The sequence below is a fragment of the Megascapheus bottae genome, chromosome 4 (assembly GCF_031878675.1).
Source record: "Megascapheus bottae isolate mThoBot1 chromosome 4, mThoBot2.hap1, whole genome shotgun sequence".
Classification (NCBI taxonomy): Eukaryota; Metazoa; Chordata; class Mammalia; order Rodentia; family Geomyidae; genus Megascapheus; species Megascapheus bottae.
In genome coordinates, this window is record NC_143512.1 from 59440749 (window position 1) to 59462523 (window position 21775).

Here is a 21775-nt window from a genome sequence, read left to right on the forward strand (position 1 = left end):
CTGTAGACACACCCAGTTGTCTGAATTCTAATCCTCAGTGCATAATTGGAGTTGGGTGACCTCACATAAGGTGGCATAACTTGTAGTAGAAATTCTATCACAGCAAAAATGAAAGTCTCAGATATTGCCCCATAGCCAATATAGTAAATACAGTAAAAGGAAAATGGTGTCTTGTTCAAAGGAAAATACATCACTGTTTTATCAATGAAGACTTGGAAGACACTCAAGTGATAGGCCTTATCATATCTCTGTTTTGTTTGCCAACTTTCTTCTATACAATATAGATGGACCCAGAATATTCACTTGTAGACAAATTATAGTTATAAGTTTAATTAAAGAGGCTTTGATGGATGCTCCTGTGACAAATGTGGCAAAAGTGTCAAAGTACAGGTTTTCTGGGATTTCCTTTTGTCCAGAAAAGATGTCAACAAATAAGCTGAATGGGATGGGCATGCATATGGTTACAGTTATGTAGAAGCCTAGAGGTAGATAGATTGCATTCCAAGCTGGTCCCAGCCAAAAGTACAAATGTGCAAACAAAACAAATGTTCAAACAAAATGGGCTGTAGTCATGGTTCAATTGGCAAAGTGCTTAAACAGCACAATTCAAAGCTCTTTAAAGACTGAATGAAAGCACCAGTATCACCAAAACTCAGGGGTGAGGAAGTATTACCAAACACGTTCTGGGAAGTCATCATGACAATCATGACCAAGATACAAAAACAACAGGAAATACACAAACACACACACACACACACACACACACACACACACACACACAGAGGCCACTTTTCTTGATGAACACAGGTGCCAAAATCCTCAATAAAATAACTGCAAATCAATTTAACAACAAATAAAAACAGGTCATCCCCCATGATTAATTTTATTTCATTCTAGGATGCACAAATGATACAACATGACCAAATCAATTAATGTAATACAATGCATAAATATAATCAAGAAGGAAAATTAAATGGTAACCTTAACAGTTGCAGAAAATTTTTGACAGAATTCAACATCTTTTCATGATAAACTCCTAATAAACTAAGACCAGGAGGAATGAACCACATCAGAATAAAGGGTATACGCATTCACCCTGTGGCTTACCTCATATTTAATGAGAAAAGAACTGAAATGATTTGTGATAAAGTTAAGAATAACACAGGGTGTTAATTTGCTTCACTTCTACTGAATATAGTACTTGAAGTCTTAGCCAGAGCACAAGAAAGGAAAAAAATAAGAATAGAAAAGGAAGATGTCAAATCAACCTTATTTTCAGAACTATGTCCCTGTACAAAAGATTCCACCATAAAACACTTTGATGTGACAATTTCAGCAAAATAACAGGATAAAATTGGAGAGTGTAAAAATTAATAGTTTTTCTATATATCAGAAAAAAATATAAAAACAGTTTCACAATAACCTAAAAAAATAAAATATAATTTCTAAGTCTTAACCTGAGGGCATGAAAAACCTCTACAATAGAAACTATAAAACACTGAAGAACATTCTAGAAGACTGAAATATTTCTTAGATTCATGGATTGGCAAAACTAAGATTGTGCAATGTACCTTCTATCTGGTGAATATTATTTACAATAAAAATATATGAAAAAAACTAAGATTGTGAAAATGTAGTGAGTCAATGAAATCTCCATTAATATTCCAATGGAAAATCAATCCTAAAATGTATATGACTACATAAAAATCCCCGAATAGCCAAAGAAATCCTAAAAGCAGAGCAATACTGAACATCCACAGTACCTGACTCAAAATTATACTAGAGATACAGAATACACACACACACACACACACACACACACACACACACACACATACACACAAATCATGATGATGGCACAAATCCAGTAATGTTGATGAATGAAATAGAAGACCTAGAAGTAAATCCACATATCTTCAGACCCCAAAACTAATGGCATTGGGAGACCTAGATATCCACATGTCAAAGACTGTGTCAAAATCAATTTGATATGGATTAAAAATTTCAACATAAGACCTGGAATTTTGAAATCCATACAAGAAGCCATAGGTAAAGAATTGAAGCAATAAACATAGGCATCCCAATTGTCATGAAAATAAATGAATCTACCAAAGATATTGCATTAAATTGAAAAGTTTGGTACATTTAAAGAAATCATTACTTGACTAAAAATACTACATGTTATTCATCAAGTAAAGAAGCTAGGGTCCCCAAAGAGGTTTAGAAAAAAATAACACCAAAATAATACAATATCTAGTTAATGAATTCCATATGTCTAGTAAGATGAGGAGTCATCATACAAGCAGGGAAAATGTTTCCTGATTTGTGAAAAGAGGTGGTATTCTTGAACATGGTGAAGACTAAAAAATATGTGAAGAAATCAATTCACTAGAGAGCTTACAGGTACTGCTTGGCTAATTTTAATTGTGACTGACCCATGAAACAAATGTGGACCAAGGAAATATTGATATCAAGGGCCACTCATAAATAAAGGCTTAGGTCATATTACCAAGACTTAACATTAACTGGGTAAGTGTGAAAGGAATCAAGCCTGGAGGTTCAGGTGGAGAAGGCATGGCGTCCCTGGTGGGATTTCCATAAATTGTAGAGGTAGAAGCTGCAATTCACCCTACTAATCTCTTTTCTCTAAATTTCCTTTCAGAAAGGAAGGCCCATGAGAGCCATTGCCATGCTGTTCTTCTGTAAGAGATCTGTGTGGCATATGAAAAGGTTCCTAACTGATCTCCAGCAGCAGGAGGTGTAATGGAATGAGGGCTCCAGATGTTCTCATGGAAATTCATCAGCACATTTGCAGCCAAACTACACTTTCCACTGACTGCTTATCTTCAATGATATTCCTGGGGAATACAAAGCCATTCAACTGGCACCCTTGACTCAAGAGCTCCCCACTGGTTTTGTCTAAATATTCTTCTAACTGTACATCAATTTAAGACTTTACTTTGCTACAAAAGATTTGATCTGTACCATTTTCTGTTGTCTTGGCTCCCTTCATATTGATGTTTTCTTAAAGAAATTTCGTATATTTTTAAACACAGCTTGTTGCATATTCCTAAAACAGTTCTTGAGATAACTTCTTAAGCTCAACTTACATGGGCGATATTCCCAGAAACCTGGACTGGAAAAGCAAGGAGGAAAAGCCAAAAAGAAAATATATTTTGGAGAATTTTATGATGGGTGGTGTGGTTCAGCTCAACCACGACCTCCCAAGAAGTAGATAGAAGAGAATATTTCCCTGAATTTTTCTCCTGAATGACAGGAGCAGGAGCATTTACCCATGGGCTACTATTCCCCAGTTCTTAAGTGTTGCCCATTATAGTCCCAAGTATTGTTGAATTGGTTCTTGAATATCTAAGGCAGGGTTAATAGGTGGCACAGAATATATAGTATTTGAGGAATCCCCAGTCATTTTCCCACTTTATTTCCAGTGCCTTATATCTATCTGTCTATGTATCTGTCTGTCTGTCTGTCTGTCTGTCTATCTATCTATCTATCTATCCATCTATCTATCTATCTATCTATCTATCTATCTATCTATCTATCTATCTATGTATTTATCTAGCTATCTATTTTTCATGGACAAGTTATGGCTTTTGAAATTCATGTATATGTACTGCTCTCTAATACTTTCTAGTTATGGGCAATATCAGAATCATATGGAAATTAGAAGAAGCAAATATTCTAAGGTCTTATCTTGTGTTTGTGATTCAATAGAGCTGCTGTGACCTAATGCTCTGAATATTTTATATAGTCTCCTCTTCACGTGAAAGCAGTCTTCTGATTTGATCAATTCCAACACTGTTTCTTGTGAGAGATAACTTGTGGTACGGTCTTCTGTAAACCATGAGTATTGTAGCTTTTTCACAGTTTCGGTGTAAATTTATCATTGAGCTTAAGACTGTTCATTTGTTAGTTATTAAGAATGCTTCTAAGGACAAAAATAAAAGGCATCATAATGACATTTCACTATAGATGCAATACTTGTCCAACACAATTGCTGCCTGATTAGGAATCACATTGAAGTTTCACGTTCTTTTTTCAGCTAACAATCATTAGAGAAGCTCCCATGAAATATCAGACATTCTAGTAAACAAATCAAACCATAAGTTCCAGGCTGATAATCTCTCCGTTGTTACGACTGGCATGACAGACCATGTGTAGGTGATGAGGTCACAGGAATGACTGGAGAGGTCAGAATCCCACCATGCATCACTTCCCCACTAAAAAGTTTTAATGCAATCATCTAAACTCCTAGACTTGAAAAATAGAAAACACTGTCCACAGTTTCAGGAGTGGAAGCATCAAAGTAAGATAAACAGATGTGAATAAATGGGTTGAAGAGCTTGGTGACAGCAAAGTCAGAGTCCTGTGGGTTCTAGAATCTCTTGGCAGCTTTTGCAGCTTCATCTTCTTAGGGAAGCAGCTGCACTGGCATCCTGAGTCGGTCCCTCCAGAGCCACCCTGATGTTGGCATTCTTCCTTAAGGGTTCCACCCAAATAATCCATGTGGAAATTAGTATGTGAAAATCAAGACTTTTATTATTTCTCTCAAGCTGTACCATCTCAGAAGAAGATGACAGTAATAATGTAGTAGTGGAAAAGATGTGACCCATAAACTTCCTAACTGCTCCTGACCTAAATATATTTTCACTTGAGGAAACAATACAGACTCAGAACATTCTAAAATAGGAGCAAACAGAAGAAAATGATTGGTTTTCCTGCCACAGTCTATTAGAATTTTGTTGTTCTTTCTTTGTATTTTAGACTTTTTATATTTAGCTACTTTAAGAAAAAGTATTAAGGTTTGTACTCAAGGTTTGTTAGATATTTGACTATTATTTTAAGAAGACTTAATTTTACAAACACCCAGAAAGATGTAGGTAGATGATGAAAGAACAGGACAATATAAAGCTATATTATAGTCATATTGTTACTGACAATACAAACATATGTAAAGTCATTCTGTATTTAAACTTTTTATTGAGTATCTTACTCAAAAGTATTATGTAACAAAACCTTTTTTCATTGAAAATTCTTTGTAGCTACTATCTTGTAAAAGATCATGTGCATATTCTTATTTCTTTATTATCATTTGTTTAATTTCATGTTTATTTCTGGTAATAGCCAAAATTCTACATATATATGTATATTACACATATATACATACACACATATATACACATATATACATACATATACACATATTATAATAGTCAAAATCACGTAAATATGTGTATATACATATTTATGAACACATACACAAGTGTACATGCATACATGGTGTCAAGGAAATAATGTTTCTGTTTCTTGATGTATTTTCAGTCCTCGAAGATTAGCCAAACTAAAGAGAAAATTCATATAATGATATATGTAGATTGTATGCTTCTACGTTTAGTCTATGACTGCTTGGACTTATGGAAAGTAAAATTCTAAGAAGAGTTGGTCTAAAGGGTATTTCTGTTGGAAGGAATGAAAATAGTTTTCTCCTCTTCTCATTCCACACTGAACTTGTTTTCCTAGATGATCATGTTCAGGTTAAGAAATTTTCGGGGATCTGTAGAACACTAATTAGAAGCTATTACTCATGCATTCACTCAGAAAATCATGAATGGTACTGAATATGAGCCAGGGAACAGTCTAAGTAAAGTAGACAAAAGAATGAAAAAGAAGGGCTAATCCCTCAGGAATAAGATGTTTAACTGCATGACAGACACCTTAAGTGGGTCATGAGAAGGAAAGAACTAATTTGTTCCTTGGGTCTTAGAAGCAAGGAAAAGCTTTTCTTGGAAGATAAACTGAATCTGAGGTTTGAAAGGCAAGTAAGAATAAGTTGTAATGATTTGAAATAAAGGTCATCCTAGTAGAACACTGAGGTTAAGTTTTCATGGTAAGAGCAAAATCATCATAGAAAACAGGCAAAATAAAACAAAATAGTGTTCAGTCCATCTGTTGTATGGTTGCCTTTAGAAATGTTGCATGCTTTCTTTTCAAAGGATAGTTTCTATAGATATATTTAAATTATATTTATGCTAGTCTTTAATTCAACATTGGAACAACAATTATGTTGTAGCTAATTTTCATTGTGTGTGTGTGTGTGTGTGTGTGTGTGTGTGTGTGTGTGTGTTTGTATTGGTACTTGAACTCAGAGTTACTCTTACTTGTTTGTTTAGGGTTGAGGCTGTAGCACTTGAGCCACAATTCTATTTGTCTCTTTTTGTAGATAAATTGGATCATAAAGCCTCAAGAATTTGTTGTTTGAGGCTGTTTGGAATGGTGATCTTCAGATTTCAACCTCTTAAATAGTTAAAAATGTCTAGTTACCTAGACCCATTTACATAATTTACAAGTTGCTAAAACGTTATTTCAATTTATTCCTTCATGTCATTATTCTGAGAGGTATTCTAGTTTCATTAGAATGGTGGATATATTATGCTACCAAAAAATTATGAATTTCTAGCTAAGGGAAAGAGAATGCTCAAGGATTTTTGTCAACATTTCACATGTCCATTAACCCAAATGGTAACTCTTTTTTTTTCTTTTTTTTTTTTTTGCATTTTTTTATTGTAATTAGTAAAAGGGTTACATGATATTTGCCAGATAGAAGGTGCATTAATTCACGTACATTGATACCCTTTCACATGTCTTGGTACCCATTTCCCTCCCCCCCCACACCCCCCACCCGTCTTGGTTTTCCCCCCTTGATATTAGAAGCTTTGTTTGATCATGAAAATGCAGGACTTGCATAGCAAAGATGGTAACACTTGCTAAGGTAATAGGGATTTGACTGCAAAAAAATTTGGTATGTGACCTTGTAACTCAAAAGTAATTTTCAGTCCACCAAACACTTGTTTTAAATATTGAAATGAATATTTTGATTAAACATTTCATGTAAAAGGCAATGAAAATAATGAACTCCAGTGAACATGTTCTGTTAGGAGGCCATGATATTTAAGAATTAAGTGAAAAATCATTCTCCGCCTTCTCCTGGCCATTTGCAGTGGCTCTGAGACCTTTGAGCAGGCCTCATCTTTCATAACATGAAACCCCGATTAAGTCATTGTGTTATGGCAAGTAATTTGGCCTTTTCAGCTCTGTTAGCACAGGTAGGAAACAGGACTGAAACTGAACTATTGAACATCAAATTCTATGGCTCAGTTTATTTTCATTGAGATGCATTTTTCAAATTATTCTTTTCAGTTGATTAGAGTTTTTATAAGTAATCCCTGGAGACACCATTTAGAATGTCTAAAGTTAATTTGGTATAATATGTTTAGTACTTCCCCAGAAGATAGGATATACTTATTAGATAAGTGAAGAGCTTGAACGAGGTATAATCAGAAAGTCATGACATTTGCATTTAAATTTTACTCTCCTAAACAGCAATGAAATAAAGAAATTATGATTCAAAATAAACTATTGTGATTCTCTGTGGACATTTGAAGTGCATTTTATTTTCCAATAAACCTTGAGACTGGTCTCAAATGCAGAAATTCTGTAATAGCAACTTATTTTACTTGAGATCTTTATATTTTAATGGAGGTACTCAGAGCTATAAACATTCCTCTTAGAAATATCCTTGTTATTTTATAAAGGTTCTAGTACACTGTATTTTCATTGTTATTTGCTTCTAACAAACACTGAACTTCTTGATTTTATGAACATCATTGGCTTTTCAAAAGTACATTCTAGTATGTTCATATTGTTATCTAATTTTTATATTTTCTCCTGCTGTTGGTATTAATTTTGTGCTTGTTTTAATATTTTAGTGACGCTCTCCACTGTTTTATGATTTGATTTGCTTATCTTTCCATTTCCAACATTTCTATCTTTGCAAAATCTCTATATCCTTGTTCTGTTTTCAACTATATTCCCAACATTCTCATCAAAGTGTTTAATTGACAATCTTGCTTTATGTAGCAGATGGAATTTTCCCTGGGAATTCAGAGAGAATCTTCATTATCAAAAGTAGACATGTAGTTAAATCTGGATCTTCAGTCAGACAATCTGCATGTTTCAGTTAAAGAGCAAAGACCATTGACACTTAGGCTCATTAGCGAGAAATGTTTGCTGATTCCTAATGTTTTTAAAATTTACATTGGAGTGTACATAACTTGTATATGAGATTTCATGTGATTTTCCATATATGCACACAGTACAATTTGTACAAATGCTTACCTTTTTCCATGAGCTCATTACTAACAATAGGCCTTCTCTGAACATGGTACCCATCTAAGATATGATGAAAAACAAAATGAATTTCTCCCACATGATATCCTATGGACAAGTTAGTGCTCTACCAAATCTTTGCCTATATTTAAAATTTGCAAGAACCATCACTTTGTTCTGCACCTAGGACTGTCAGAATGACCCCAGGGTTGCCTGGTTTACCTTATAGCAGTGGATTCAGCTTCTTTTCCCCTCCAAGGAAGTCGAATTTGGAGCTGTAGTTTTCTCTTCTAATTCTTTCAGGGTAGCCTTTCTTTTTCTTTGTCTTTTGTACACAGAGAAACAGATGTACTTCAGTTAGTTTTTACATGATTATTATTCCTCTCTTTTTCTCTTTGAAATAAAATATCCATCCTCTGTTACAGAAAAGAAAATTGAGCCATGTGTTGATGCTCATACCTGTAACACATGCTACTCAGGAGGCTGAAATCTGAGGACTGCATTTGGAAGACAGCCTGGGTAGGAAAGGCCATGCAATCTTATGTTTATTTGTTTATTTGAAATAGGGAGGGGAAGGGGAAAAAACAAGATGATTGGGAGGGGGTGGGTGAGGGAAGTGGGGACAAAAACATGAGAAGGGCTATCAATGTGCGAGAAGTAATGCACCTACGACCTGATGAATATGACTATAACCCCTCCATACATTATCCCCCCAAAAGAAGAAATACATATCAAAGGAAGAAGAAGAAGAAGGAGGAGGAGGAGGAGGAGGAGGAAGAGGACAGAGAGGGGGGAAAGGGAGGGGAAGGGGGAGGGGGGAGGAGAGAAAGGGAGAGGGGAGGGGAAGGAAGAGGAGAAGGAGGAGGAGGAGGAGGAAGAGGAGAAATTTTTCATAGTCATAAGAAAGAAGAGCCCCTCAATTGCCATCTTACCTTGGATGTCTAGAGAATATCCATTAAAAACAAAAAACAGGGCCAGGAGTTTGGCCTAATGGTGGAGTGCTTGCTTAGCATGCACAAAGACACAGGTTTGATTCCTGGTACCACATATATAGAAAAAAAAGCCGGAGAGTCAGACGTGGACGTGGGCTGTGGCTCAAGTGATGGAGCTCTAGCCTTGAGAAAGTCCAAGGACAGTGCTCAGGCCCTGAGTTCAAAGCCCAGGACTAGCAAAAAATAAAAAAATAAAAACTTAGGCCAATACAATTTCTACAATACTCTTCAATTAAGTCATTTAATGTTTATAATAGAGTTAGATACTTTTAATACAATCTCTGGTCTACTCCAGGACTTGCGGTCCTTCCAAATTATTCCTTCCAAGTTATTCCTTTATTTTGTACACTATAGCTTTTACTATTTTTCTAATATTTTATTATCTTTAACTAGTTGTGCAAAGGAGTTGCTGTTCAATAAAGCAGTTAATGAATACATTGTGTTTTGATTTATGTCACTTTGTTCAACATTCCCACCCACCCAACCCAGCCTAACCCCTGCTCCCACCCCTTCCTATAGTTTTATTTTTGTGTTTATTCTTCTCAGCGTACTGTGTGATGTTATTTCCTCTCTCTCTCGCTCTATTTCTTGTTTTGTTTTTTTTCCTTATGGTTTATTTCATGTTGTCACTATACCTGACTTTAGTACCTGATACATTGAATATACATTTATTTGTTTATTTGAAATAGGGAAAGGGTAGGGGAAAAACAAGATGTGTGGGCTTTCAGCACATGGATAATGTTATAAATGTATCATCGTAATACCATGTAGTGATGTCATGTTAGTCCTTAATGCTTTGTGTATTCAATGTTATGGTATATACAATGAATTCTTTCAATAGCCACAATAAACACAGATCTGTTAAAAATTTCTTAGATTTTTAAATTTTCTTTTCCACACTATCTTAGCAGTGGGATCATATATTCTACAGCCTTTTCTTATTGGATGCTTATATTTTTCGATTTACAGTTACATTATTTTTGTACAAATTGATGGTTCATCCTATCACTAAGTATAATTTCTTTATATGAATACATATGTTTATCAATGTAATTATGGAGTAATATCTTGTTTGCTTCTAACTTTTATACAATTTTTGAATATAGCTCCTACTGATGTTTGCATTTAGGTTTTGGCATGAACATAAGTTTTCGAGTTTGATGTATAGATACCTAGTAATTGCCTGATCATATGGCAGCACTATATTTAGCTTTGTAATTAAATGTAAAATTATGCTCCATAGTAGCTATACACTTTTCTGTTCCTAACAGTAGCAAATAGGGGTTAAATTTTATTGCCTTTTTTTTGCCAATATTCAGTTTCCAGTCAGTCCTCAGCCTTTAGCTTGAAACCTTCTATGCCTTTCAGCCATACAGGAAATACAGGTTGTTTTCATGTTCACTATCAAATCAAATGTTCTATGAAGTGATTTAGGCATATTTTCCTTTTTTATCTTCTCTATAATAAATGTATGATAGGTCTTTTGACACTTTTCTCAAATGAACTTATAAAATTTATTACTGAGCTTTAGGCTTCTTTGTGTATTTTATTTTATTTTGTTATGGCTTGACCTCTGAGCCTGGACGCTATCCTCGAGACAAGTTGCTCTACTACTACCACTTGAACCACAGCTCCACTTCCAGCTTTTTGTGAGTAGTTTTATTGGAGATAAGAGTCTCATGAACTTTGCTGCATGGGCTGGATTCCAACCTCAGTCCTCAGATCTCAGTCTCCTGAGTACCTAGGATTAAAGCCGTGAGCCATCAGTGCCTGGTTTACCTATTTTAAATTTAAGACCTTCAGCACAAATGTGATTTATGCAATCTCTTCATAAGCAGTATATTGAAGCCATCTATTAGTTTGCCACATATGTAGTTAGATGCTGCTGCATGCGTGAAATGTTCAGTGGAGTAACAAAGTCTTTGCTGAATCTTTTACTCTGGACAGGTAAAAATACAGTCTTCCTTGGCTTTTGGAGGAAAATGAAAGAAAGGAATGGAGTTTCAAATTTCCTCTGCAGAAAATCCACACAAGACAAACCAATAGAAATGAAAAAAATGGCATATAACCAGAGACAGATGATGCAGTGCATGGTATGCATGTGTTGTATGGCAGCTATGACAAGTCTAACAATTCTAGAAGGATTCATACAAAGTAGATAATAGGTTTCCTTTCCTGAGATCATGGAGAGCACGATGACATCTGCCAGCAGTGTCGTTCAGGTAGTCAAGACACATAGTCCATTAATAAGATTCAGGTAGTCAAGACACATAGTCCATTAATAAGATCCCCTATCAGAAGACACATTGCTAAACTCAGTCCATTGGAAGCTTTAAGGCCAGAAGAACTCCCACCTTTCTTGTCTTTGGTCCCTCTGCTTGCTAAGGGAAATAAACTGCCCAATGTGATGCATCAGAGTCTACTAGACACTGCAGAAATATTAAACACATTACCTCAGGAACACAGAAGGAAACTTAGATCTCAAGGAGAAATGGAGTTTTCCAATATGGAGATTCCGAATAGTCATCCATAGAATTATTTGTTAGAAGGCTATTTCAAGCAGAGTAAACACCAGAGGCAAGTCTTCTGAAGAAATCATGCTACGAGTAGATACATTTATCTTCTTTAAAATAATTTTGTTCCTTCTCTACTCTCCTGATAATTTCCTTCCTGGCATAGGAAAAGATTCATTTCACATAAATAGCCATTGGTATCATCTTACATTTTCTAAAACAAATACTGAAATCCTCCTCTGTAAACCTAAAATATGTTTACGTCTATACAAAGCCCAGGCTTAAGAAGAGAAGTACGGACAATCACCTGCTTTGTAAAAGAAGGCAATGTGAAAAAAAAAAAAGCAGGGGGTGAGGAGAGTGCCTATCTTCTAAATTCCTTTGAATGTTCTGGGTTCTTTCTCCCAGGATTGGTTTAAAACAGATAAGATCTCAGCCTGCAATACTTCCTTTCTCCACATAGGTAGCTTGTTTTTAGCCTTGTTTCTCAACTCATATGCCAAATCTGTAACATTATCACTGTTTGTAATAGCTTAATTGTATAGTTGTAAAGCTCCACAGAGAGGACTGGTGTCTGTCCAGCTTACTCGTGTTTATTTTCAGTGCCTAACAGAAGGTCATGGAATCCAACATAACCCACTAAGACATCCTCATCCACATGTACAACATGTTCTCGTAGACATTAATAGAATTCAACTTACAAGCACAGAAACTCATTCAAAATTAACCATTTCAAAAGGTTAATAAAGAAAGGCACCCATGGAACTTTCTATTTTCCTGGAAATAGCTTGATTGTAGTTTTACTTTTTCCTAGAAAATAGATTTAAAAAGTCTTGAATTTAAATGTCTACAGATTAGATGATGACTTTTTCATAAATAAAGCTAACCACATAGTAATTCACATTTCTAACCACTCTTTGAAATGTAATCCACAAAATATTCTAAAAACTCTACAAGGATAAACATAAAGTATGAGCACCAATCCTGTTGCATTGGTTATTGCTGTATTTTTGTGTGTGATGTGGAAAACTCATATTATAAAAATATGGCATGTATTGAAGGCAAATCATACTAGTAATTAAAGAATAATATGCTTAATCAATTCTCAAATCATTAAAATGTAAATTCTGCAGGCATTCTGATGGTTCACAACTGTAGTCCTAAGTATTCAAAAGGCCAAGTTCTGAAGATTGACATTTAAACAAATCAATGAGACTCATATCTCCAGTTAATCAGCATAAAGCCAGAAATGAAAGTATGAATCAAAGAGTTCCAGTTTTGAGTGAAATAACTAAATAAGAGCTGTGGCTCTGGGATCAAATTCTAATATTGACATATTGACACAAAAACAATGAAAAGCAAAAGAATAAAAACAAAGAAAAAAGTCGAGAAATTTCAGATTCTTTTCTTAAGTAAATTGCATCCTGCATTTGGCACTGAAATATTTCATGATTTAGGAGTTAACAGAACTTATTAGAAGTTATCAGAATATAGTTTATTAACTGAACCCTTACAACATTCCTTCAACAAAACTGTCCAACACACATACACACACACAAATATACAAGCAGAGTCTGACATTGTCTAATGCCCCTGCATTTAAGTTGAGCACATCAATGAAGAGCAGTATTTCATTCTTTTAGTTCATTTTCTGTCAAAATTCAAGAACTATTTTTTTCACAGAGGCAGAGTACATAATAGAGTGAAAGATCATTTATTACTCAAATAAATTTCTCAATAGAAATTTATGATTTGGTTTTCTCTCCTGGTAAACTATTGTGTTGCATATCATCAGTCTAGGCTCAAATCACAAAGTACTATATTTGGAGCCTTCTATTTCAGGAAACAAAGGTACAGAGAGCTTGGAATCAGTGTTCAAAGTAGCTACATGTATTGAATAGTGAAAGTGAACAAAATTTTCTGTAGAAGATGAAAAAACACATTAGCATAATGAAATGTCCCTGCTAAGGTGTGAACCTCTCTTCCCACGATCTAGTGGTATAAAGATATCATTATAGGGTTATCTGTGAGTTCCTTTTTTGTGCCAGTTACGGGCCTTGAAATCAGGGCCTGAGCACTATCCTTGGGCTTTCTCAAGGCTAGAGTCTACCACTTGATCCACACCACCACTTCCAGCTTTTTTCTATGTATGTGGTATGGAGGAATCAAACTTGGGTCTTCACGTATACTAGGCAAGCACTCTACCACTAAGCCAAACTCTCTGCCCTGATCTGTGAATTCTATCATTGTTTAGAGGGAACTCAGTGCTTTCTGCTGGTAAGGAAGGAAGTTTTTCTCATCACTTCCCTAGCTAAAGGTAGTTATGCAAATTCTCACAATGGTATCAGTACAAAGGACAATTCTATCAGCATGTGAGCTCAGAGGTGGTAGAACATAGAAAGACTTCACTCCTATCCATAGCTTTTTGCCATTAATATGGTAAAGCATAATCGTAATATCCCTGTACTCTGAGATTTATTCTCTGTGATATACTACTTAAGACAAATTTCCAAGACCCTAAGAATAATCATTTTCCATTTTAATACATACATACATATATATATATATATATACTTTTACAGTGTTCATTTATAGTTTGTTTTTTGTCATGGGTTTGTCCCAAATACCAGTTTGTGACTGATAAGGTAAACTGTTCATTTTTCCCCTTTCATGTATTTCCTTACTCAATAATTCCTTGTAAAATTTGATGGCTAATGATGAAGAAAAATTTTTTATCTACCCTATGGGATTCTAGTTTCTTTGCAGTCAACAAATATTGATTTTGTTTCTTTAATGTAGGACTTAGGTACACCAATTAAACATAAAACATGTAAGTGACTGCTTACTTAGTCAGTCAAACCTTTAAAAAGGAAAATAAACCAAATCCAACCAAAATAAAATCAATGACTACAGGCAAATTTGTTTAAGTGACCAAAGCATTGTGAATTTGAGTCTGATAATTTCTCAGGACTTAAAATAGTGCCAAAACATAAAACTAACGTAGCAGTTTAGCAAATTGGTAAATAATACCAATGGACTGTTGCACAGCACATTTCCCCAGCTAGTAGAATTTCTTACTGCTTAGAAAATAAGAGGTCATCCAGCCTGGAAAATAAAGTAGAATTAATAAAATTAAAATACATTTTAGGCTAACTCCTAAGAAGTCTGCTTGGTCATGATTTGAACCATGGTCACTTCCTGCCTTAATATCTTTTTCTAAATGAATTTAAATGGCAATCCTTAAGACTTATCTTAATGTTGTAAACATGTGAATATACCCTTCCTTGGAAAAGATTCCTGGCAGGGATAATTAAGTTAAACACCTAATGGTGAAGTCTATATGAACTCTAAATCCAAGAGTTCCTATCATAAATTGTAAGAGTTCCTATAGAGAGACAATAAAAACAAGTGTAGAGGGAAGGGAATGTGAATACTGTAACAGAAACTGGATTTACAGTGTTTCTAAGCTAAAGAATACTGGGCACCATGAGAAAGAAGAAAAAGGAAGGGAAACTTAAATCCTAGAGCATTTAAAGGACCATAATCCTGTCCAAACCTGATTTTCCATTTGACCTTCCAGAATTAGGAGAGAATAAATTTATACTTTTCTTTTGAAGCTACTAAGATCCTGGTTAAGAGACTACTACATCAGCCATGGAAATGGATACAATGAGATTTTAAAACTGAAAGAAAGAAAGAAAGAATTATTTGATACCACATGCAATTAAAAAGCAAGAAGTGGCACTGTGGCTCAAGTGGTAGAGTGCTAGCCTTGAGCAAAATGTGCCCAAGGACCATGCCCAGGCCCTGAGTTCAAGCACAGGACCGGGGAAAAAAAGCAAAAACAAAAACAAAATAACAACAGCAACAAAAAACTTTGCCCTATTTTCTATCCTCTTGTATACCAAACTCTTACCTTTGTTGGTGTTTGAAATTCCCTCTGGCAAGACATTATTCTTCTGTTTTCTGGAGGCCATACTCCCTTTTCAAGTCCCTTTGCTTAGATACCATTTGATGAAAGAAGCTTCTCCCAATTACTTGTAGACTGTGGCCCTATCTCACCCTTCACCCACTCTTTTTGCTTTCTATGTAACTATAAAAGTTAGGTAGATAACGAGTCTCTTTGTCTTACTCATCATTATACACCCCTAAGAACCTGTTCTATACCTAATTGGCATTCAATAAGTGAAACATGAAATAAAAATTGAGTTTTTAATTTAAGAGATAGCAGGGACAGAAATTATTAGAAATAAAAAATGCTAGTGGTAATCATTCCAAGCATCAGTTAAAACTATGTAAGTGATGAGCTCCTGCCATAAGCTCAGTCACTATTATGAGAGACAAGAATACAATGCTCTGAAATGTGCAGAATTGTTAGAGCTGAATGGAGTTGTGAAGTACAGGCAGCTGTAGCCTCTCTCCTCCTGCTCTTTGTGAAAAAAAAACAAACAAACAAAAACAAGACATGAATTTGTAAAGACAAAGCATCCTTTTTTGTCTTTGTTTTTTTTTTGGTGTGCTTTTTTGGGAGGGGTTGGAGACTGGGGCTAGGTATCCAAAGCTCTTACATATTGGCTGGCATTCTACCACATAAGCCATTCTTCCAGCCCCATACACAAAGTATTCTATACCCCTCCTCACCAATGAATACAAATCAACCATGAAAGATGGCACTAGTTCCTAAATGACCAGGAAATGACACTGGAGGAATCTACAGTAACAAGTGTCAGAATCTAAACTTTATCTGTCAGAGTTTGCTTTTACCATGATGCTTTCAAAGTCTTTTGTTTTATCAGGTTTTAAAGTTTCACAACAACTTTCTCTGTTCAGTATTTTCTCCCTCTCTCTCTCTATATATATATATATCTTAAGAATACATATGGCTTTATGTATATATATATATATATGTGTGTATGTGATCGAAAATTGTCCTTGAAAACTGTCATTTCCTAAGAAATGCAGGTATTATTACAAGAAAATGTCTATATTAGTACATGTTAAAAAGTATCAGATCCTTTCTTTCAATCATAGTATTTTAGAGGAATTGGAGCATATTCAGAGGACTTCCTGATGGTCCTTTTCTTGGGGCAAGATGAGCTGAATATGTCCTAATGCTTTTCCATTCAGTCATATTAAGCTTCTGAACACAGACCTAAGATTCTTTCAAAATATGTCTGCTATTGTTCTTTCTTGGACTATGGCCTTAAACTCAGCATAATCAGAAATGTACTCCTTAATGAAGAATGCTTAAGAATGTACCTGCCCCTGAAGTGCTTTGTTTTCTGTACACACACACACACACACACACACACACACACACACACACACACACAAACACACACACACACACACACATACACAGACACACACACACCCCAGATAAAATCCACACACTTCCCCTATTCAAGGAGGATATTTTTTTGAAGTGAATCCTGTGCATTCTGTGCCTGCTACATTAAACAGATCTTTTTTTCTCCATTCTTAGATTTTTTAGCTCTGCTTTCTTTTTCCTTGACTGTGCAACAACCAAGAGTTGAGTTCATTGTGTCCCATTACAAATCTACTCATACTATGGTGTCTCTGATATAAGTATGAATATATATATTAATATAATAATTTGGTTTTTTCTTGTTAATCTGTCTTTTGTAAATATGATTCATTCCAACTAAGACTGTTAGCTGGTGCGAGGGGTGTATTTTCTCCGTTTTATCAACAGAAAAGACTTAAAACACATTATTAGTTCTAGAACGCTAGAAGCATATGTTTGTGGTTATGTCTGAAATGACTCACTTTAATACTGAGATGCATTTTATCACCAGTGTTTTACCTCACTCTTTGATATTAACATGGCAGTGACTTTTAATTCTAAGGCATTCTGTTTCTCTAGTCTCCATTCTCGTCCAAGTAGTTAATGATGTGTAAACACATTTTAAATGTAATAGGGAAACATGCTATTTAAAGAATCCCTGCTGGAATAAGTGACTCCCTTGTAATATAATGAAATGGTCACTGCTTGCTCTTTCTGGATTAATTGCTTTAAAAACACATTTACCACTATGATGATGGATATGCTTAGTATTTCTGATCTTTGACTGACTTTTTTCATGAATTTAAAAAGATCTGAAGAAGCAACATCTTTATTTTTTGCTGGGAGGAGGCTCATGGTATCATGAAACAAGAAACTGTTGAAAGAAAAATCGCATCGAAGTTACTTGGAAAGCCTTTATACAGAGCTATTCAAAAGAGGCTTTGATAAAGAGAGGACAGAACTCAATGTGAACTCAACTCCAAGGAAACAAAGAGCAGGAAATCTTTAACCATTGGGCTGAGATACCAGGGGACAAGCATATCCTAAAGGATGCTAGGGAGAATGCTGAAGGATAAGAAAGTGTCATTTTGGGTTGTAAAACTAGGAAGGTTTGAAAGTTGTATTCCAAAAAGGGAGGTAATAACTTATAATTATACTTCATAAAGGAAATATTCTGTGCATTCTTAGGAAAATGCTTTAACAAAGGGAGAGAAAAGAGCTCAGTGGTCAAACCTGAATTCAAAGCATGAGAGCAAGATTGGAAAATTAAGCAATGAAAAACCTAATCTGAAGTTTAATGAAGCGAAGAGAAATGTTAAGCCTACTGTGGGCCATGGCATCTTCAACATTTTTAGAAATGAAGTTTTTTAGAAATGAATATTTTATATGTCTGTGCACTAATATTTTATTATTTCTGGTAATGACCTTGTTTTTCAACTGTCTTGATTTTTCCTTTCTCTTCCACTTGCACTATTTACTTATTTATTTAGTACCTTCTCTATTTACCAGCCGAAAAATCGTTTTATCACTTTCTTCCTCATTTCCCTTTTGTTTTTTATTACTGGTTGTAAATGCAGTAAATGAATTTATAAATTGAAGACATCACTTCTTCTCCTATAAAAATGACTAACAATAAGAGCAAGTCAATGTTACTGGCTACATGTAAAAACAGGTATAAATGTACTATCAAAATGAAACCATGGGGGCCTGGACTTTGGCCTAGTAGTAGAGAGTACTTGCCTAGCACGCATGAAGACCCGGGTTTGATAGCAAAAGCCAGAAGTGGTGCTGTAGCTCAAGTGGTAGAGTTATAGCCTTGAGAAAAACCAAGGATAGTGTTCAGGCCCTGAGTTCAAGCCCCAGTAATGGCAAAAAAAATGAAACCATATATCTTACTGTGACCTCAGTGGTTGGTTATTTTTTGTGACAACTTTTAGAATGATAAGTGCACCTGTTTACATCACTTCTGGAGACTTGCCAAAAAAGTCAAATTTAATCTTAGCCACGCTTGGTGCATAAAACATTATTGCAAAGTGTTAGTTCCCTGGGGACATTTAGCAAGCAATAACCAAGCGTGGCCAAATAATACCTTCCACTTAAGACTCTGATTTTTATGTTCATATGCAGTTAAATAACTTTACCCTAGAGTGTTTCAATTACTTTTTCTCTAAATAAGAGGCACAGATACTTTTCCTTTCTTAAACTTAGTAGAGATTTATTTCTACTTTCTATACCATTTGTGTTTGAATTATTCATACTTTTAAAAGAGGACTAGAAAGGCTATCTGTATTATCCAATTGAATTGTCTCTTTAATTCTGACAATAGAGACACCAAGAACAGACAGTTCAGTAACTACAAAATCATGTGTAAAATGATCAACCTGTATATTGGATTTGTCATAATTACTGTGAAAATAAATCCCTTGACAATTAAATTATTAAGGAAGATAACATAATAGTACAAGTACTTAGGGATATGAATATCTGATACAGAAATAAGAAGAACAATTTTTATAAAATGAACCCGAAGAACCCAATTAAACTTCAAGAATTTCAACTGCAGCTACGAATAACACTGAAGATTTTTTCCCCTCTGATTACTAATGTGAATCCTACTCAGCAACTTTGACAAAAGGTTATTTTTTAATTATAACCATGTGGAATTATGTCTATGTGACTCAGAAACCTAGTCAACTGCTATTATACTAGAACCCATGCAAGTACAGCAATTATAGGAACCCCTGAACAGTTATTAGGAGATCACCATAAATCCCCACAATTTCATGAAAATTTACATTGTAATGAATATCCTTTCCGTAAGACAGAAGGGATAACTTAAGGCAGAATATATAACATTTTAGGAAAAAGGAGGAGAATGGAAAAGGAATAGACTGCCCTGATCCAACAGGCTAGCATGTACCTAATGCTTATAATAGGGTCAATCCTTCATATTCCATCTTTACATACGTGAGAGGCAAGTCCTTCATATATGGTCTTTGGTTACATAAAAAATATTGGGCTGAGAGGAATTATGAGAACAAAGTAGATTCCCATCAGAACTTATATATATTTTATGCATAAATAATTTACAGGTTTATATAAATTTTTATTTGGCAATGACTATTTTAAAAACCAACCCCTTAACTTTTTAACAACACACACACACATACACACACAAACACATGCACACATCCTGTCTAGCAAAAGAAATCTGAGTTTCCAAGGAATACTGTCATTCTTGATGATGGTTAACTGAATTAAATTTGAATCACTGAAATTGTTCTTTGAGAAGAACAGAGACATTTAGCACACATGTGTAGAGGGGAAAGACCACGGGAACACACAAGAAAGTAGACTAAGTGGCTTTCTGCAAGGCCAAAGAAAGGCCTCAAGGTTAATCAGCTATGTTGCAATTTAACCATATATATGTATATAATATCGGTATATATATTACATTATGATATAGACATCATAACATATACATATTATCCATGTGATATATATGTTATAAATATGTTATATATCATACAATAAAAGTATATTAAGATATATATCTTTATAAAACATGGTATAGATATACATTATAAGTTATAAATTTTTTTTTTGCCAGTCCTGGGCTTGAGCTCAGAGCCTGAGCACTGTCCTTGGACTTTCTCAAGGCTAGAGCTCTACCACATGAGCCTCAGCACCACTTCCGGCTTTTTTCTGTGTATGTGGTACCGAGGAATCGAACTCGGGTCTTCATGCATGCTAGGCAAGCACTTTAACCACTAGGCCAAACTTCCGGCCCCATAAGTTATAAATATTAAGTTATATACATTGTAATATATTATAAAATGTATCTGAATTACATATTATGTAAACATAATATATTATGTATTTGTATAAGATATTATGAATATATAGGTATATAGAATATCTATTATAGGAAGATATCTCTTTTAGGATAGCTCTATTATAAAGAAATATTCCATATACGTATATTCTATATAGATTACAGTCTATAAATATATTACTAAGTAATAAAAATATATTATACTAATATAAATTTATACAAATACTACTATTTAATGTACATTTAATAATATATAATTTATTCTGTATAATATCATTCAATATATTATTTAAAATATTGTTTAATATATTACATTCTTTAAATTATCTAATTTATGGTATTTAGTTATGAAGGCAAAGGAAGATTTAAATTAGAAATTGATATTTACATGTTATTTCTATATGTTGCCTGTTAATTTTTAAATAAAGTATGGTAAGAGATTCTTCAAGGTGTGTAATGATAAAGGCTTTACTATTGTGAGTTCATAGTCAAGTACTTTAGCTCAGAGGCCATAAAATAATGTACAGATTTGTGAAATTTATAAAAAATTTATACTATGAATCTTTAGTGGTTCTATCAGAAAAATAATCTTGGTGGACAATGGAGGATAGGATAGGGTAGGTAAACATGAAGAGCTTCCCATTTCCAACTGCTAGATGAAAATTGTACACTATTTGAGTAGATTTAATTATCTACGAGTAAAATGAATATAACGAACGTATGTTATTTTTAATCATAGTCTCCCTGAAGGGTTAAGTACAAAAAGCTCAATAAGTTCTCATTATACAATGTACACACACATATATCAAAACATCATGCCACACATTTTGAATTTACATAATCTTCATCATCCAGTAAAAAAATGTAAGTTACTTTTAACTGAATGAAGGAAAGGAAGAAAATTCTGCTACACATGCCTCCATTAGAATGCAAATAATTCTAT